Source organism: Cyanistes caeruleus, unplaced genomic scaffold (assembly GCF_971803275.1).
Source record: "Cyanistes caeruleus unplaced genomic scaffold, bCyaCae1.hap1.1 HAP1_SCAFFOLD_76, whole genome shotgun sequence".
Classification (NCBI taxonomy): Eukaryota; Metazoa; Chordata; class Aves; order Passeriformes; family Paridae; genus Cyanistes; species Cyanistes caeruleus.
Genome location: NW_028255888.1, coordinates 2,146,882 through 2,164,026, shown reverse-complemented (window position 1 = coordinate 2,164,026; position 17,145 = coordinate 2,146,882). Strand labels below are relative to the sequence as shown.

Below are 17,145 nucleotides of genomic sequence, written 5' to 3'. Positions count from 1 at the left end.
TCCACAGCCAGGGGATGCTCCCTGATCTGGGCATGGCACAGCCTGGCCAGGCACCAAAGGTTCCCCCCTTGGCTGGGGTGGATGCAAGCAATTCTTCAGTTGGCTGCCAAGCTGCTTTTTGTCTCTGGACAGCTGCTGAGGGGCTGGGTCTGCAGGCTGGGCACATGGCCTGCCCTCCTGCTCTGCTCCCAAAGGCAGCAGTGATGGGCAGCTTTGGGCCCAGCTCTGAGCATGGCCAGCATGGCCTGGGCACTGCGGGTGGCTGGGACAAGGGGACAGGAGCCTTCAGCTGACGGGCGGTTTCTGGTTTCTCTCCTTGCAGCTGGGCTCTGCGGATGCTGAGGCTGCTCTGGGCTCTGCCAGGGCTCTGCTGGGCTCAGCCCCAGGCACAGCTGGGCTCACCCTGCCCTCCCATTGCTCTGACAGCTTTGCATCACACGAGCCCGTTCCCAGCACAGCGCCTGAGCTTTCTGCTTTTGCAGGTGAGTGAAACTCTCCTGCAGGCCAAGAGATTGCAGTTAGGGACACACATCCAATTGGCAAGGACCCAAACTCTCCACAGTCCCAGCTGAATGCCTGCATCTGCACAGGATGTTTTCTGTGTCCCACTCTTCCTTTCTTTTTGGCTGGAATTGTGCAATTGCACTTTCTTCCTCCTCTAGAAGTGCCACTGCTGTGTTCCTGAGGCAGTGCAGTCTCGAGCTGATGGATGAAGAATCGCCGTTCTGCACTTCCAAACCAGAGCAAAAAGCTGTAAGTGGGACTTTGCATCTTTAAGAAACCCCTGAATGTTTGAAAAGGAATGTGTAGCTCATTCACAGGGTGAGAAGGAAGGGCATCTTCTAAAGGATTTGGGGTTTGAAAGAGTTTAGATTCCCAGTGCTGCTTGGAGCTGGCAAGGCGCAAAGCACTTTCTTCTTGCTTCACTCCAATTTCACCACAATTTAAAATAACAATATTGGAATCCAACCCCACAAACTTTTTCAAAAAGGTTCCTGAGGCCGGTAAGATGCATCATGCCATCAGCACATTTACAAAGTAAATAACTGAGTTTTATGTTTCAAAAGACCAATTACACCTTAATTCAAAGTTAGAGAAGATTTTTCACTGCACACTTGGGTTCTGTTTTTATCTTTCACATTTTATAGAAGTTTTTTTCTTTTATTTTTCCGCATTTTTCCCCTTAAAACAGAAATCATGCTATGAAAAAGAAGTGTCCTTTGCTCCTGGTTCCTGCGTGGAGCAGCTCCCTTCCCGCTGGCTGAGCTGCTCAGGCAGAGCCCAGCAGCTCCTGGCCCTGCAGGGCTGAGGCTTTTCCCCGTTGCTGGGCACAGACTGATGGAGCAGCACTGCTGAACATGGGCACACGCAGAGGGAGCAGAGCAGCTGCCTTTGCCCACCTGAAGCTCCAAGGCCAAACTCTGAGCAGGCACGGCTGGAAGAGACTCGCAGGCTCCCTGTTGGCTCTGCTGCCCCACTTGTGCCCGGCCCAGCTCTGCGTGAGGCACAGGGAGAACAAGGGGCAGCTCCCTCCCAGCCCCAGCCCAGGGACCCCTCCAGCCCCTGGCCTTGGGTCACTGTCAGCACCTGCTGCTCCAGCCACGGCTTGTGCTGGCACTGACAGCAGGAACCAAACTGGGGCTGGTCCTGAGGGAGCAGCAGCAGTGCCTGGATCTGATCCCTCAGTGTGGGGCAGTGCTGGAAATATGAACGCAGCAGCAGCACCACCACCAGCAGCACCAGCAGCAGCACCACCAGCAGCAGCTTCACCAGCAGCGCCAGCAGCAGCACCACCAGCAGTACGATCAGCAGCAGCACGAGCAGCAGCACCAGGGGCAGGATCAGCACCAGCAGCAGCACCAGCAGCACCAGCAGTACCAGCAGAACCAGCTCCAGCAGCACCAACAGCAGCAGCAGCAGCAGCAGCACCAGCACCAAAAGCAGCACCAGCAGCAGCACGACCAGCAGCTGAAGCAGCAGCAGCAGGACCAGCAGCACCAGCAGCACCAGCACCAGCACCAACAGCACCAGCAGTGCCAGCAGTACCAGCACCAGCAGCACCAGCATCACCAGCAGCAGCACCAGCAGCAGTAGCATCAGCATCAGCAGCACTACCAGTAGCAGCAGCAGCAACAGCAGCAGCAGTGCCAGCAGCACCAGCAGTACCAGCAGAACCAGCAGCACCAGCAGCACCAGGGACAGGACCAGCACTAGCTTCACCAGCAGTGCCAGCAGCAGCACCACGACCACCAGCAGCAGCATCAGCAGCAGTGCCAGCAGCACCAGCACCACCACCACCACCAGTGCCAGCAGCACCAGAACCAGCACCACCAGCAGCACCACCAGCACCAGCAGTAGCACCAGGGGCAAGATCAGCACCAGCAGCACCATCAGCACCACCAGCAGCAGCAACAGCAGCAGCACCAGCAGCAGTACCAGTAGTGCCAGCAGCACCAGCAGCAGTGCCAGCAGCAGCACCAGCAGCACCTGCACCAGTACCAGCACCACCAGCAGCACCACCAGCACCAGCAGCAGCACCAGCAGAAGCACCAGCAGCACCAGCATCACCAGCAGCAGCACCAGCAGCAGCATCACGTGCAGCACCAGGACCAGCAGCACCAGCAGTACCAGCAGAACCAGCAGCAGCACTACCACCAGTGCCAGCAGCAGCACCACCAGCGCCAGCAGTAGCACCAGGGTCAGGATCAGCACCAGCAGCACCAGCAGCAGCACCAGCCATAGCATCAGCAGCAGCACCAGGGGCTGGACCAGCACCAGCAGCACCAGAAGAAGCAGCATCAGTGGCAGCAGCAGCACCAGCAGCAGCACCACCAACAGCACCACCACCACCAAGAGCAGCACCAGCAGCAGCACCAGAAGCAGGACCAGCAGCACCAGCAGCACCAGTACCAGCAGCACCAGCAGCAGCACCACCACCACCAGCACCAGCAGTGCTAGCAGCACCACCAGCAGCAGCAACAGCAGCAACAGAACCGCCAGCACCAGCAGTAGCACCAGGGGCAGGATCAGCAGCACCAGCAGCAGCAGCAGCAGTACTAGCACCAGCAGCACCAGCACCAGCACCAGCAACATCAGTGGCAGCACCAGCAGTGCCAGCACCAGCAGCAGCAGCAGCACCAGAACCAGCAGCACCAGCACCAGCAGCACCAGAACCAGCAGTGCCAGCAGCACCAGCACCAGCACCAGCAGTACCAGCACCAGCAGCACCAGCAGCAGCACCAGCAGAAGCACCAGCAGCACCAGCATCACCAGCACAGCAGCAGCAGCAGCAGCAGCAGCAGCAGCACCTGCAGCATCAGTGGCAGCACCAGCCACCAGCAGCACCAGCAGAACCAGCAGCAGCACTGCCACCAGTGCGAGCAGCAGCAGCACCAGCACCGCCAGCACCAGCAGTAGCACCAGGGGCAGGATCAGCACCAGCAGCACCAGCAGCAGCACCAGCCATAGCATCAGCAGCAGCACCAGGGGCTGGACAAGCACCAGCAGCAGCAGCACCAGAAGAAGCAGCACCAGCAGCACCATCAGCAGCATCAGTGGCAGCACCAGCAGTACCAGCAGCAGCAGAGGCAGCAGCACCAGTAGCACCATCGTCACCAGCACCAACACCAGCACAAGCAGCACCAGTAGTGCCAGCAGCAGCATCAGCAGCACCAGCAGCAGGACCAGCAGTGCCAGCAGCACCACCACCAGCACCAGCATCACCACCAGCACGAGCAGCAGCAGCACCAGCACCAGAAGCAGGACCAGCAGCAGCACCAGCACCAGTAACAGCAGCACCAGCAGTGCCAGCAGCAGCAGGAGCTGCAGTGCCAGCAGCAGCATCACCAGTACCTGCACCAGCACCAGCAGCACCAGCAGTAGCACCAGGGGCAGGATCAGCACCAGCAGCACCAGCCATAGCATCAGCAGCACCACCACCAGCACCACCAGCAGCATAAGTGGCAGCACCAGCAGGACCAGCAGCACCACCACCAGCACCAGCACCAGCAGCACCAGCACCAGCAGTGCCAGCACCCGCAGCAGTACCAACAGCAGCACATGGAGCTGACTTTCAGTGCAGCCTCTGCCATGCTTCCCTCCCTGTGCAGCGGTGTCACAGCAGCCTGAGGCACCTGGGAGCCCTCAGTGCCAGCAGGGACTAGAGATGGCAGCCCTGGGCTCCTGCATGTTACGCCAGGAACAGAGCTGGGGACTTCCTCTCCATGTGGAGCTTCCAGATGGAAAAGGCTGCTGTGACCAGGCAGCTCCAAGGGCACAGAAAGGAGGGGCTCGACCCCTTGATCTGTGCCAGTCCCACAGTCCTGGGCAGCAGCCACAGAGTCCTGGGGGAGCAGAGGGCACAGCAAGAGGGACAAAAGCAGTCAAGGTCAGAGACTGGGAAGAGCCAGACCTGGGAGCAGGAACAGCTGCTTCATTGAACTCCTGGAGAAAGCTCTTGGCTGGTTCAAAGCCCTGAAAGGTGTGAAGGGCAGAGAAGAGGCCACACCAAACAATGCTCCTGTTTTCACACCTCCCCTCTCTGTGTCCCAGAAGGAATTGGATGAACTGTATTCTTCTCTCTGAGTCGTCTCGTTCAGCGTGAGCAGCTCAGCACCAGGAGCTGAAGGAGCTGAAGCCTCAGGCCACAAGAGCTGAGCAAGAGGGGGGCTTTTGGGCCAAAGTAATGCTGCTAAGTAATGGACCTAGCTGAATGCAGCAGATAGAATCCTGCAATTATAGAATCCATTTTGCTGGAAAAGGCCTCTGAGCTCATCCAGTCCAGCCAGTCACCCAGCAGTGTCAAGCCCAGCACTAAACCTCGTCCCTGAAGTGCCAAGGTCTGAACAACAGGCCCTGAGTGAGGCCTGAACAACAGGCCCTGAGCCAAAGGTGACCTCTGGATGAACCTTCCAACCAGAGGTTATCTGTCTGTCTGCTCATTACTGAAATATGCATGGTCATTAGCACTGTGATAGATGGATCCACTCATCAATGAAACATGGATTGACCTTTCTGTGTTTAGAAGCCAGACAAGGCCATTCAATCTGACATCTGGCCTTGTTTGGGGTGTATGGACAGAGTCAATTCCCTTGGTTCCTCCTTGAGGCCTGGCCAGGCTTTGGTAGGGACGCAAGAGGAGGATGAAACCAGATATTCCCACACCAGAAGTGCTGTCAGTTTGTTTATTCAGCACTGTCAAACCTGGGCCCTCTCTCACAGCAGAGGTTGAGCCTCACCTGTGGCTGGAGGCACCTGCAGGATTTCCCAGTGTCCAGGAGTGGCTCTCCAGTCCTTGGCTGTGACAGCTTCCCCAGCTGATGGGTGGATCTGGGGATGGCAAAGTCTGAGGGGAACTGGATCTTTGTTAATGCCTGCGGGCAATCTTTGGCAGTGATGACTGGGTGCATTGCTGAGCTGCTCCTTTTGTGATCCTTTGCTGCTTGGAGCTGCAGTAAGTGACACTGATTCCTTCAGGTGGTGTTGGTGCCTTTGGTGCTGACCCTGCCCACTGTGAAACCAAATTGGCAAAGTCTGGCCAGATCACAACAAAATATCACTTTTTAAATGTAAATGTAAGGAATCTGTCCCATCTGAAGTTCCCAGAAGGGAAGCCCTCCCCAGAGTTCACTGGCTCTGGAGCAGGGCTGAGGTGGGAGCACCGTGCGAGCAGTGGGGCAGTCGGTTAAAAGAGGCTGAACCACAGGATGTCTTAAAATGCATCCAAACATTGCATATGGAAAAAGGAAAAGAACTTGTGGGTTTGGGAAGACAAGGATGGATTTTCTTAACAGCACCAACGGAAGGAACAGTTGTTTTTTGGAATGCTCCCACATGAAGGTACAGAAAAAGGTTTTAGTCTTGAGCTCAGGTTTGTTTGTGCAAGTAACATAATAACAATAACAACACAATAATATATATTTATATATATAACCAAAACTCAATAATGTGAAATAATGCTGAAAATACCAATTTGCTCACTGTAACACTAAATACCCTACAAAAAAGAACTGGCAAAGACCCAAATGTCAGTGGTAAACTTTGTGAATTTTATACAAGGAATAAAGGAGGAACGGATAAAACTGGCTATTTTTATAGGGTTTGTTGATACTATGATGCAGAATGCTTTGTCTGTTCCTGTGAAAAACACACTGATTAAGACTGCTGGATTTTTCATGTACCAGACTCTCTACAAGCTGCAGGATTGGTTGAACAGGTGAAGGAGTTGTTAAAAGAGCAGTTGATAAAATGAGGAAATGGGAACCTGTCCTGGTGGAGAACCCATCTCCCAGATGTGTTCCATGCCCTTAACAATGGGCCCACTGGGGAAATGGAAACCCCTGGGTGTGCAGGGCTGCACCCAATTTGCAAACACAACCATGGACAGTGAGACTTGGACTGCCTGGGAAATGGTTCTGGGTGTGATGGCCCCTGACAGGGCCACCCCAGAGGCTGCAGGACTGGACCTTCCTGCACTGGAATTAATTAGGAAAAAGCCAAAGCAAATGAAAGTTAACAATACAAGAACAGGAATTCAGATTCCTCCAGGACGCTTTGGTTTGGTAACTGCTCACTTGAGCTTGGCCTTGCAAAGTGTTGATGTCATGGGAGGAGGAATTGATGCAGATTATCAAGGAGAAATTAAAGAAAATCTGTTAAAAATGAATGAACAAGATTGGATGATTCAACCCCATGACAGGTTATCACAAATATTGATATTGCAGTTTAAAAACGATTGTGAAAGAAGGAGATCCACCTCCAATCAGCACTGTTTGTGGAGATAAAAGGTTTGGATGCAGCAGTCCTAATAATTGGTCCAGAGTGTGGGTCCAGAGGCCAAATGGCCCTCCAGAGGCAGCTGAAGGAACAGCTCTGGGGAAAGACAACACTGTTTGAATCCTGAAACCTGAGCATGAAGAATGGGAATATATCCCTGCAGCCAAGTGTTCTCTGCCAGAAAAAGTCAATATTGTTTTACAGATGCTGCCAGAGCAAATCTCCCTGTTTGGCCCAACGACCCCTTTGGAAAATGCTCTGATCCACGGGGCTCCATGTGAAGGTTGATGTGACACTGAGGGACTTGTACACCAATTCCAGCCAGGAGCTGGAAATTTGGATCCTCTCCCCTTCGGCTGGAGAAGTGCCAGGTCCCAGTCCCTGATGGGCACCCAGGCTCCTGGCTGGAATTGGTGTGGAAGTCCCTCAGTGTCACATCAGCCTTCACATGGAGCCCCGTGCATCAGAGCATTTTCCAAAGGGGTCATTGGGGCAAACAGGGAGATCTGGTCTGGCAGCATCTGTAAAACAATATCCCATAACATCAGCTTGTTGTGGCAGAGAACACTTGGCTGCAGGGATATATTCCCATTGTTCCTGCCCAGGTCTCAGGATTCAACCAGTGTTGTCTTTCCCCAGAGCTGTTCCTTCAGCTGCCTCTGGAGGCCCATTCGGCCTCTGGACCAATTATTAGGACTGGTGCATCCAAACTCTCGATCTCCATGAACAGAGGTGATTTGAGGTGGATGTCCTTCTTTCACAATTGTTTTTAAAACTGCAGTATTAATAACTGTAATACCCTGCCATGGGGTTGGAAAACAAAATCTTGTTCATTATTGTTTAACAGACTTACTTCAATTTCTCCTTGATAATCTGCATCAATTCCTCCTCCCATGACATCAACACTTTGCAAGGCCAAGCTCAAGTGAGCAGTTACCAAACCAAAGCATCCTGGAGGAATCTGAATTCCTATTCTTGTATTGTTAACTTTCATTTGCTTTGGCTTTTTCCTAATTAATTCCAGTGCAGGAAGGTCCAGCCCTGCAGCCTCTGGGGTGGCCCTGTCAGGGGCCATCACACCCAGAACAATTTCCCAGGCAGTCCAAGTCTCACTGTCCATGGTTGTGTTTGCAAATTGGGTGCAGCCCTGCACACCCAGGGGTTTCCATTTCCCCAGTGGGCCCATTGTTAAGGGCATGGAACACATCTGGGAGATGGGTTCTCCACCAGGACAGGTTCCCATCTCCTCATTTTATCAACTGCTCTCTTAACAACTCCTTCACCTGTTCAACCAATCCCGCAGCTTGTAGATAGTCTGGTACATGAAAAACCCAGCAGTCTTAATCACTGTGCTTTTCACAGGAACAGACAAAGCATTCTGTATCACAACATCACCAAACCCTATAGAAACAGCCAATTTCACCCCTTCCTCCTTTATTCCATGTATACAATTCACAAAAGTTTACCACTGACATTTGGGTCTTAGCCAGTCCTTTTTTGTAGGGTGCTTAGTGTTAAAGTGAGCAGCCAAAGCTCACAAATCCGTACTGTCAACATTATTTCACATTATCAATTTTTAATTATGTATATAAATATATATTATTGTGTTATATTATCATTATCATTATCATTATCATTATCATTATCATTATCATTATCATCATCATAATCATCATTATCATCATTATCATCATTATTATAATCATTATCATCATTGTTCTTGTTGTTGTTGTTTCACTTGCACAAACAAATCTGAGCTCAAGACTATAACCTTCTTCTGTCACTCCACATGGGAGTGTTCCAAAAACAATTGTTCCTTCTGTTGGTGCTTTTTCCTATTTGCTGTTAACAAAACCCATCCTACTCTTCCCAAACCCCCAAATTCTTTTCCTTTTTCCACATGCAATTTTTGGATTCATTTTAAGGCTGATTTACTAAAACATGGATATGATCTGGTATCAATATCCAACTGAGACAGACAAAGACTCTTTAACTGTTTTAGGATTAAAAAGTGTATGTTTATTCACAGCATTGGGCCGATATGTCAGGTCACCCCTTAATACACACGGCCCCAAGCACAGGTGAATACAGGCTTTTTATTTACAGAAGTATTGAATACAAATACATATTCATGACCCAGTTCCCACCAACTTTTCACTTCCTATGCTACTTAGGAAAAAAAGCAGTTAAGCATGCGTAGTTTGATCCTTGAAATGGGTCGGTGGTCTTTTTCTGAGGAGGGGTCACAGAAGGGAGGAAGGGATATGGCTCTTCCTCATTCTGACCTTTCTACCTTTTCAATGCAAAGTGACAAATGGACCCTTGGCTGGGCTCCTTGTTTCATCTCTTCAATGAGTTTCTGATTTGCAACTGTCTTATGTTCTTGAAGTTCTTTACCAGATACTTTATTTCTCACTCTAAGCCCAACTGAACAAGCATAAAGTTGACAATCAGTTATTAGCCAATGCTTAACCTCTATTTTAGCAAGGCCTCTTGTGGATGCTAACTGAAACAGAGAGCACGGTGCCTATGGAAATTGCAGGCCACATAGCTTTCTCAGTCTTGCCTGAGAAAGTGGCCTGGGAAATCATGAGGAGGAATTAAAACAATCCTCAGAGACAGAAAACAGCCTTGCAGGTGCTGTTTGTCTGTTCCTTGTTTTCTTGCAAGAGAAGGTCGAGGGGTGGTGTACCCCACTGACCAATGATAGTGATGTGTTAGTTTACTAACCAATAAGAGTTTCTTTTCTGTACTTTTCACGTATCGGTCTATAAAAAAGACCTGAGGTAATAAACCAGAGAGAAATTCTCCTGATCGACTCCCAAGAGAGTCTGTGTCGTTCTTCTCGCCGTTCCTAATAGAGCAACATCCTCTCTGTCTACCTTTAATTTTAGCGAGGCCCATCTATTGATTTTAATTAGAGTTAGCAAGGCTTCTTTTTAATTAAGGCCTCAGCTTCTCTAGAATCTTAAATTCTTCAAAGTTTGTGTCTCACCATGCCCCTCTGCTTTTTGTGTGTTTTGTTGTAAAAAGGCAGAATTGGCAGGATTCAGTTCTGAGGCCGATTCTGCAGCTGCTGCCTTGTGGGGCTGGTGCTGTCCCTATGCAGGCCCAGGTATTTCTCATGCAGCTTCCTCTGTGGGGGCTGTAGGAAAACTTTAGGGGAAAGTATTTTATTATCTTTCCTTGGTTAATTTGTTAGTCACCTCCCTACGCCTAAAATGGACTTGATGCGAAAAATTGGGACAGGGAGCAATTGGTTACTAAAACAAAAAATGTGATTGGCTTTAGGCAGTGGCATTGCTTGCCACTGAACTGGATCATGTTTAAAAGGAAAATGACTGGAACAAAAGAAAGGAAAATGGTACAACAACATTTGACATGGACAGTCCTCCCACAGGGATATCCAGCGTCAGTGGTTTTGTTTGGGCAAGCTTTGCAGAAAATATTAAGAGAGTTTACTCCAGCCTCAGGAGTTAGGATGTTGCAGGATGTGGATGATTTGCTTTTGTCAGGAGGACAAAAGGTGGTTGAAGAGGCTACTGTAAAGCTGCTTAATTTTCTTGCTAAAAAAAGACTTAAGGTGTCTGAAAATGAGGCCAGTTGGTAGGAAAAAAAATAATAATAAAAAGGTCATATATAGAGCTGTCCTGGGGTGACTTTATGATCCTGGTATCCCCAATTGTCTGGTTTATGTTATATATTAAGTTGTGCACCTTTAAGCCTGGCTCTGAGAGCGAAGGGGGCGGAAGAAGAAGTGCGCAATTTGTGTTGAAAGAAAACATCACTCCCCCACATCCCGCTCCTGGACTGTGGTGTCTGCAGCACGGACACACTGCAGGACACAGCTTCTCTCTGGCTTTTAGTTAGTTTTAGCTAGCTGAGGCAGAGGAGTTCCCTGGACCTTTGTTTTTTCCCTTTTTACCTGCATCTGTGCAAGCCTGCTCTGGACCGAACACGCAGCCAAACCCCGGGAGCTCACGCCTGTGGCCCACCGGGGCCTGGGCCTCGGCAATTTCCAGCGCCGAAAGGACTGATAAGAACCTGAGCGAGCCGAGCTACAGCACATGAAAAGGACTTTTCTTCCTAGATTTGCCATCCCATTCAACAGCAAGAGGTTTTCTTATTTAATATTATTCAATTTCTGTTAAATAAACAGCTTTTTCCACTTCTCTCCAAGGAAATTTTTTTTCCTTTCCCGGAACAGTTGGGGGGGGAGAGGTCATTTCCCTGGGGAAACCCCCACTTGGAGTTTTCCTCCTAAATTGGCCTTAAAGTAGGACAAAAGGCCAACAAAACTCCACAAAATTGCCACAAAATTCCTTAAATCTTCTCAAAACCCTACCAAATTCCAAAAACATCCCACAAAAACTCCTCCAGTTTCCACAAAATTGCAGAAAAATACCACAAGATTGAAGAAAAATCCCACAAAATACCCTAAATCTTTTCAAAACGCTATGAAATTCCAGAAACATCCCACAAAATTCTTTACAAATTTCCACAAAATCTCAGAAAAATATCTCAAAATTCTTCAAGTCTCCTCAAAATGACACAAAATGCCACAAAAACCCCAGCAAATTCCAGAAACATCACACAAAATCTGCTCAGTATCCCACAAAATTCAAGAAAAATCCCAAAAAATTTTAGAAACATCACACGAAATTCCCTAAATCTTCTCAAAACCCCACAAAATTCCAGAAACATCCCACAAAATCTCCTCCAATTTCCAGAAAATCTAAGAAAAATCTCTCAAAATTCTTCAAGTCTCCCCAAAATCCCACAGAATGCCAAAACATTGCACAACATGCCAAAAAAATTCCACAAAATTCAAGAAATGTCACACAAAATTCAAGAAAAATCCCACAAAATTCCAGAAATATCCCACTAAATTCCTGAAAAATCCAACATAATTCCCTAAATCTTCTGAAAACGCTACCAAATTCCAGAAACATCCCACAAAATTTTCTCCAATTTCCTACAAAATTCCAGAAAAAGCCGAGAAGATTCCACAAACATCCCACAAAAATCCACAAACATCCCACAAAATTCCAAAACATTTCCTCAAAATCCCACACAATTCCAGAAAAATCCTACCAAATTCAATAAAAATTCCACAAAATTCCATAAATCTTCTGAAAACCCTACCAAATTCCAGAAACATTTCACTAAATCTCCACAAATTTCTGAAAAAATCCTGAAAAATTTCACAAGATTACAGAAAAATCCCACAAGATTGAAGAAAAATCCACAAAATTCCAGAAACATCCCACAAGATCTTTACAAATTTCCACAAATTCTAAGAAAAATCCCTCAAAATTATTCAAGTCTCCTCAAAATCCTACAAAATTCCAGAAACATCCCACAAAATTTAAGAAAAATCCCACAAATTCCTGAAAAATCCCGCAAAATTCCCTACATCTTCTCAAAACCCCACTAAATAACAAAACATCCCACAAAATCTGCACAAATTCCCAGAAAATCTAGAAAAAAAATCCCACATCATTCAAGGAAAATCCCACAAAATTTCAGAAAAATCCCACCAAATTCCAGAAACATCCCACAAAATCTCCTCCGCTTCCAACAAAACTCCTGGAAAATTCCAAAAAAATCCAGAAAAATCCCACAATATCTCCGCCAAGTTTGACGATATTCCAGAAAAATTTCACAAAATCCTTGGAAAACCTCACAAAATTCAAGAAAAATCCCATAAAATTACAGAAACATCCCAAAAAATCTCAATATCCCACTAATATTCAAAAAAATCCCACAAAATTCCCTAAATCTCCTCAAAATATTTCCAAATTCCAGAAAAATCCCACGTAATTCCAGAGAAATCCCACAAAATCTCATCAATATCCTGGTAAATTGCAGAAAAATCACAAAAAATTCCCTAAATCTCCTCAAAACCCTACCAAATTCCAGAAACATCCCACAAAATTCCAGAAAAATCCCACAAAATTGCCTGAATATCCCATAAAATTCGAGAACAATCCTTCAAAATTCCAGAAAAGTCCCACAAAATTTCTGAAAAATCCCACAAAAATAATTTTAAAAAATCCTACAAAATTTTAGGCAATTCTAGAACATTCACAAAAATCCCACAAAATTCAAGAAACATCCCACAAAATTATTTTCATTTGTTCAAAGTCTCACATACTTCCACAAAAATCCCACAAAATTGAAAAAAAATCCCACAAAATCCCCTAAATCTTCTCAAAATGCTACCAAATTCCAGAAATATTCCACAATATCTCCACAAATTTCCACAAAATCTAAAAAAAATCCCTCAAAAGTTTTCAAGTCTCCTCAGTATCCCACAAAATTCCATGAGAATCCCACAAAATTCCAGAAGCATCCCACAAGTCCCTAAATCTTCTCCAAACCCCACAATATTCAAGAAAAATCCCACACAATTCAAGAAAAATCCCACAAAATTCCAGAAAAATCCCAGAAAATTCCAGTAAAATCTGATGAAATTGTTAGCGTTCAGGAACACACATAATCAGAAATGATTGTATGCAGGGACTTTATTAAGAGATCTGGGTGTCAGGGGTTCACATACCCAAATCTGACCCATCTTGGTTTTGAGTTGAACATGTTTTATACTCTGTTATTATATAACTTATATATTAATTATTAAACTTACGTTGTTCTATTGTATGCATTGTTTTTACCCAAGCATGGATTTCTCCTGATCCCCCCCAGCCCCCCAACATTCTCATGTTCTTTAAACAATAATTATAGCTAATCACATCTAACAATTGTATCATGATCATCTACTGATTACACAGGTGCAGTTTTGACCTGATTTTTAGCAAGTACAAGGCCTAACATTTCCCAGGGCCAACTTTTCCCAGGCTTGGCAAACCTAACTTTCTAAGTCCCTGGATTTTCTAAGATTTTGAGACCTTTTACTATCATTACATATTTGTATTATATATTTGATATTACATATCTAAATGAAAGCATTTTCACTTCACTATAAGTGCAAATGTTTTCACTTGATACAGTTCTTTGCTTCTGAGTTTATACTTGATGTTCTTTGAATCCTTGATTGATGTAAACCTCATCCAGGTGAGCTGTCCTGGATGCTGTCAGGAACTGGAGAACCAGAAGATTGTGGATCTCACATCAGTGCCTTTATTATTTTCTGGTTCCAGGACATTTTCTTCTGTATTTCTACCTTGAAGATGCTGCAAACTAACCAAATTGCTAAGAATACAATTAGTAAGATTATGGCACTCTCAATGATAGATTTACTCCACGACCTCACATTCCACCCTAACCCTTTGAAGATTCTGCCTAACCAATTGTAGTCAAATCCTTTTGCTCTTCCTGTGCTCCATGCTCTATTTGTTGCAACTGATTGATGTCATATTCTACATCTGCAGTTACATTTGGGATGTGGATGCAGCAATGATCAATCCATCCCTTTAAAAAACCCACACACTCCATGCTCTTTCAGGAGTAGTAAATTGTAATTGTACGTTTAGTTCTTTAAATCTTTCTCAGGTCACTCTTGCTAATTTATCTACCTGACCTGTAAGTTTGTACAACATTTCTTTATTCTGATAGCTTGCTATAGGACCGAGCAAAGACTCTAGGGCCCACCCAAATTTCACTCTACTAAAGGGTTCTTGCCAAGTGTCATCTTGATTCTATTCCTATTTTAATCCTTCCTAGCTCTGCCTGTGTCTAGCCACTGAGTTGATTTTGCCATTGTTAGCATCCATACCAAGATTAATTTTTGTTTTAGCAATTTTACCAATGTTTCTGCACCCCAATGGCATTTGTTATGTTTAATTTGTAGAACTTCTCTCATTATCAAGGGGGTTAACACTATTTGTCTTTGTGCAGTAACATACCACTCTTCTGAATTATTTTGTGCATTTAGCTAATGTCCCAATTTCTCATCTTCTACTGAATATTTTGGTTTTGGAGGCAAATTACATTGAGATACATTAACATTTAAAGGTATCAATGCCATTGTTGTTTGCACTTCTAAAGCAATCTGTCGAGCTGTCCAGTCTGCTTTTCGATTTTCCTCACAAATTTTGGAGTTTCTTGATTGGTGTGCTTTACACTGTATAATTGCTACTTGTTCAGGTTTTTGTATTGCTTTTATCAATTGCAGGACTGTATCTTGATGTTTAACGTGTGTACCTTGAGAAGCCAGCAGTCTTCTTTCTTTCTACAGTGCTCCATGTACATGTACTACTCCAAAAGCATACTTTGAGTCAGTCCATATCTTTACCCTTTTCCCTTTACTCAATTCTAGTGCTCTGCTTAAGGCAACCAGTTCTGCCCTCTGGGCAGATGAATTTGGTGATTTGTATTTGGTATTTGCTTTTGCCTCCGCTATTGTACTGACTATTGTTACCGCATATCCAGCGTATCTGGTCCCGTTCTCCACCAAGCTGCTTCCATCTGTGAATAGCTCTCACTCTGCTTGCTCTAGTGGGATGTCTTTCAGGTCTTCTCTTGCCAAATAGGTGTACTCTATTACTTCTACACAGTTGTGCTCTAATGGGCCTTCTTCAGTTGTGGTAGCCAGGAACAAAGCTGGATTCAAGAGGTTAGTTGTCTTTTGTGTGACATCATCCTGCTCAGTCAGGATTACCTGGAATTTCATCATCCTGCTTGGAGATAGCCAATGGCCCCCCTTTTGTTCTAAAACAGTGGTCACCATGTGTGGCACGTAGACATCTATGTCTCTACCCATCGTGAGTTTCCTGGCTTCTTGTATCAGCATCACAGTGGCTGCGACTGCCCACAGGCACGAAGGCCATCTGGCACTCTCATTGTCAAGCTGTTTGGAAAAGCAGCCTACCGGCCTTTTCCAGCTTCCCAAAGGCTGGGTCAGCACTCCCAGTGTTAGGTGTAGTCTTTCATGCACAAACAGGTGAAAATCTTTGGACAAATCAGGCAATCCTAATGCCGGAGCCGTTGTCAATGCCTCCTTCAGTTTGAGGAAGGCCTCCTTCTGTGGTTTGCCCCAGGTAAATGGCTGCGTCTTCTGGGCTTCATACAGGGGTTTTCAATTAGTCCATAGTCCATGATCCATAGATGGCACCACCCTGTCATCCCAAGGAAAACTCGCAGCTCATGCAGGTTCTGGGGTTCTGGAATAGCACAAATAGCTTGAATATGATCAATATCCAGCTTATGTTGCCCGTGTGAGATTTCACATCTCAGGTAAATCACAGTTTGCCGGGCAATTTGTGCCTTCTCTTTAGACACCTTATATCCTACCATTCCCAGCTGATTTAAAATTTCAATTGTTACCTTTATGCAGGTTGTTTTCTCTTCTGTAATTGTCAGTGTATCATCAACATACTGTAACAGCAGGTATTGTTCTCTCAGTACTTGCTCATTCTCAGTCCAAATCTCCAGCTCCTTAGCCAGCTGGCTTCCAAATAGGGTTGGACTCTTCTTGTATCCTTGTGGGAGGTGTGTCCAGGTGAGCTGAGTTTTCCTTCCATTTTCTGGATTTTCCCACTCAAAGGCAAGTAGTTTCCTACTTTCTTTGTCAAGGGTATGCAGAAAAATTGAGATACATTGAGTGTGTTATCTCATATATTTGTCTTATATATTTATCTCATATATTTTTATCATATATATTTGTCAAGGGGTATGCAGAAAAAGGCATCTTTTAAATCAATTACAGTAAACCATTTATATTTCTCTTTTATGGATGTTAACAATGTGCAAGGATTAGCTACCACTGGGTAAATATCTTTAGTTATTCTATTTATTGCTCTCAAATCCTGTACTAGTCTGTATTGGTCAACACAGAAATTTGGGCTCTAGTGTAAACTACAGAAGTAATAGGCGCACGTTTGGGACCCACCATTGCTAAAATCAGTATGTCTCCAGTTTTGTTATTTCTAGCGAGCATTTTAAATACAACTAACTTCCACCTCTCTGCTCACCCATGAGAGGCAGCATTACCAGTTTCCCTGATTCTGAGGCTGTTTGGGATCCACTCCCAGAAGCTGAGAAGGAGACTGCTTTGGCTCGCAGCCCAGAGCCTGTGGAGGTGTGCTGGGTTATACAGTGGGGCATTCGATACAATGAACTTGGGACAGTGTTAATTAGAAACTACTTTACTCAACTTTTAAGTGATAAGTCATCCATTATGTTTCTGGGGACCCTCTTCTTTATCCTTAGTGACCACCAGTACTGGTGGTTAGAGATTTGTTTTCTCTTTTCTGGGTTTTCATTAAGAGAACTAGTGTAACTAACACCCTTTGCTTTCTCTGATTTTTCTTCTGGGATTTTTACAGGTCCATAATTTCTACTGTAATTAATTAACTCTTTTGCAACTTTGCTCCATGTCCAAATTTTATGGTTCCTAGCAGGAGAACGCAG

At 45.9% G+C, this 17,145-nt stretch overlaps 1 protein-coding gene across 1 annotated transcript in view; it reads right to left on the bottom strand.

The window, feature by feature from the left end:
• Positions 1-17,145, bottom strand: part of LOC147646935 (uncharacterized) — a 592,289-nt gene that overhangs the window by 367,176 nt on the left and 207,968 nt on the right. The window lies entirely within an intron of this gene.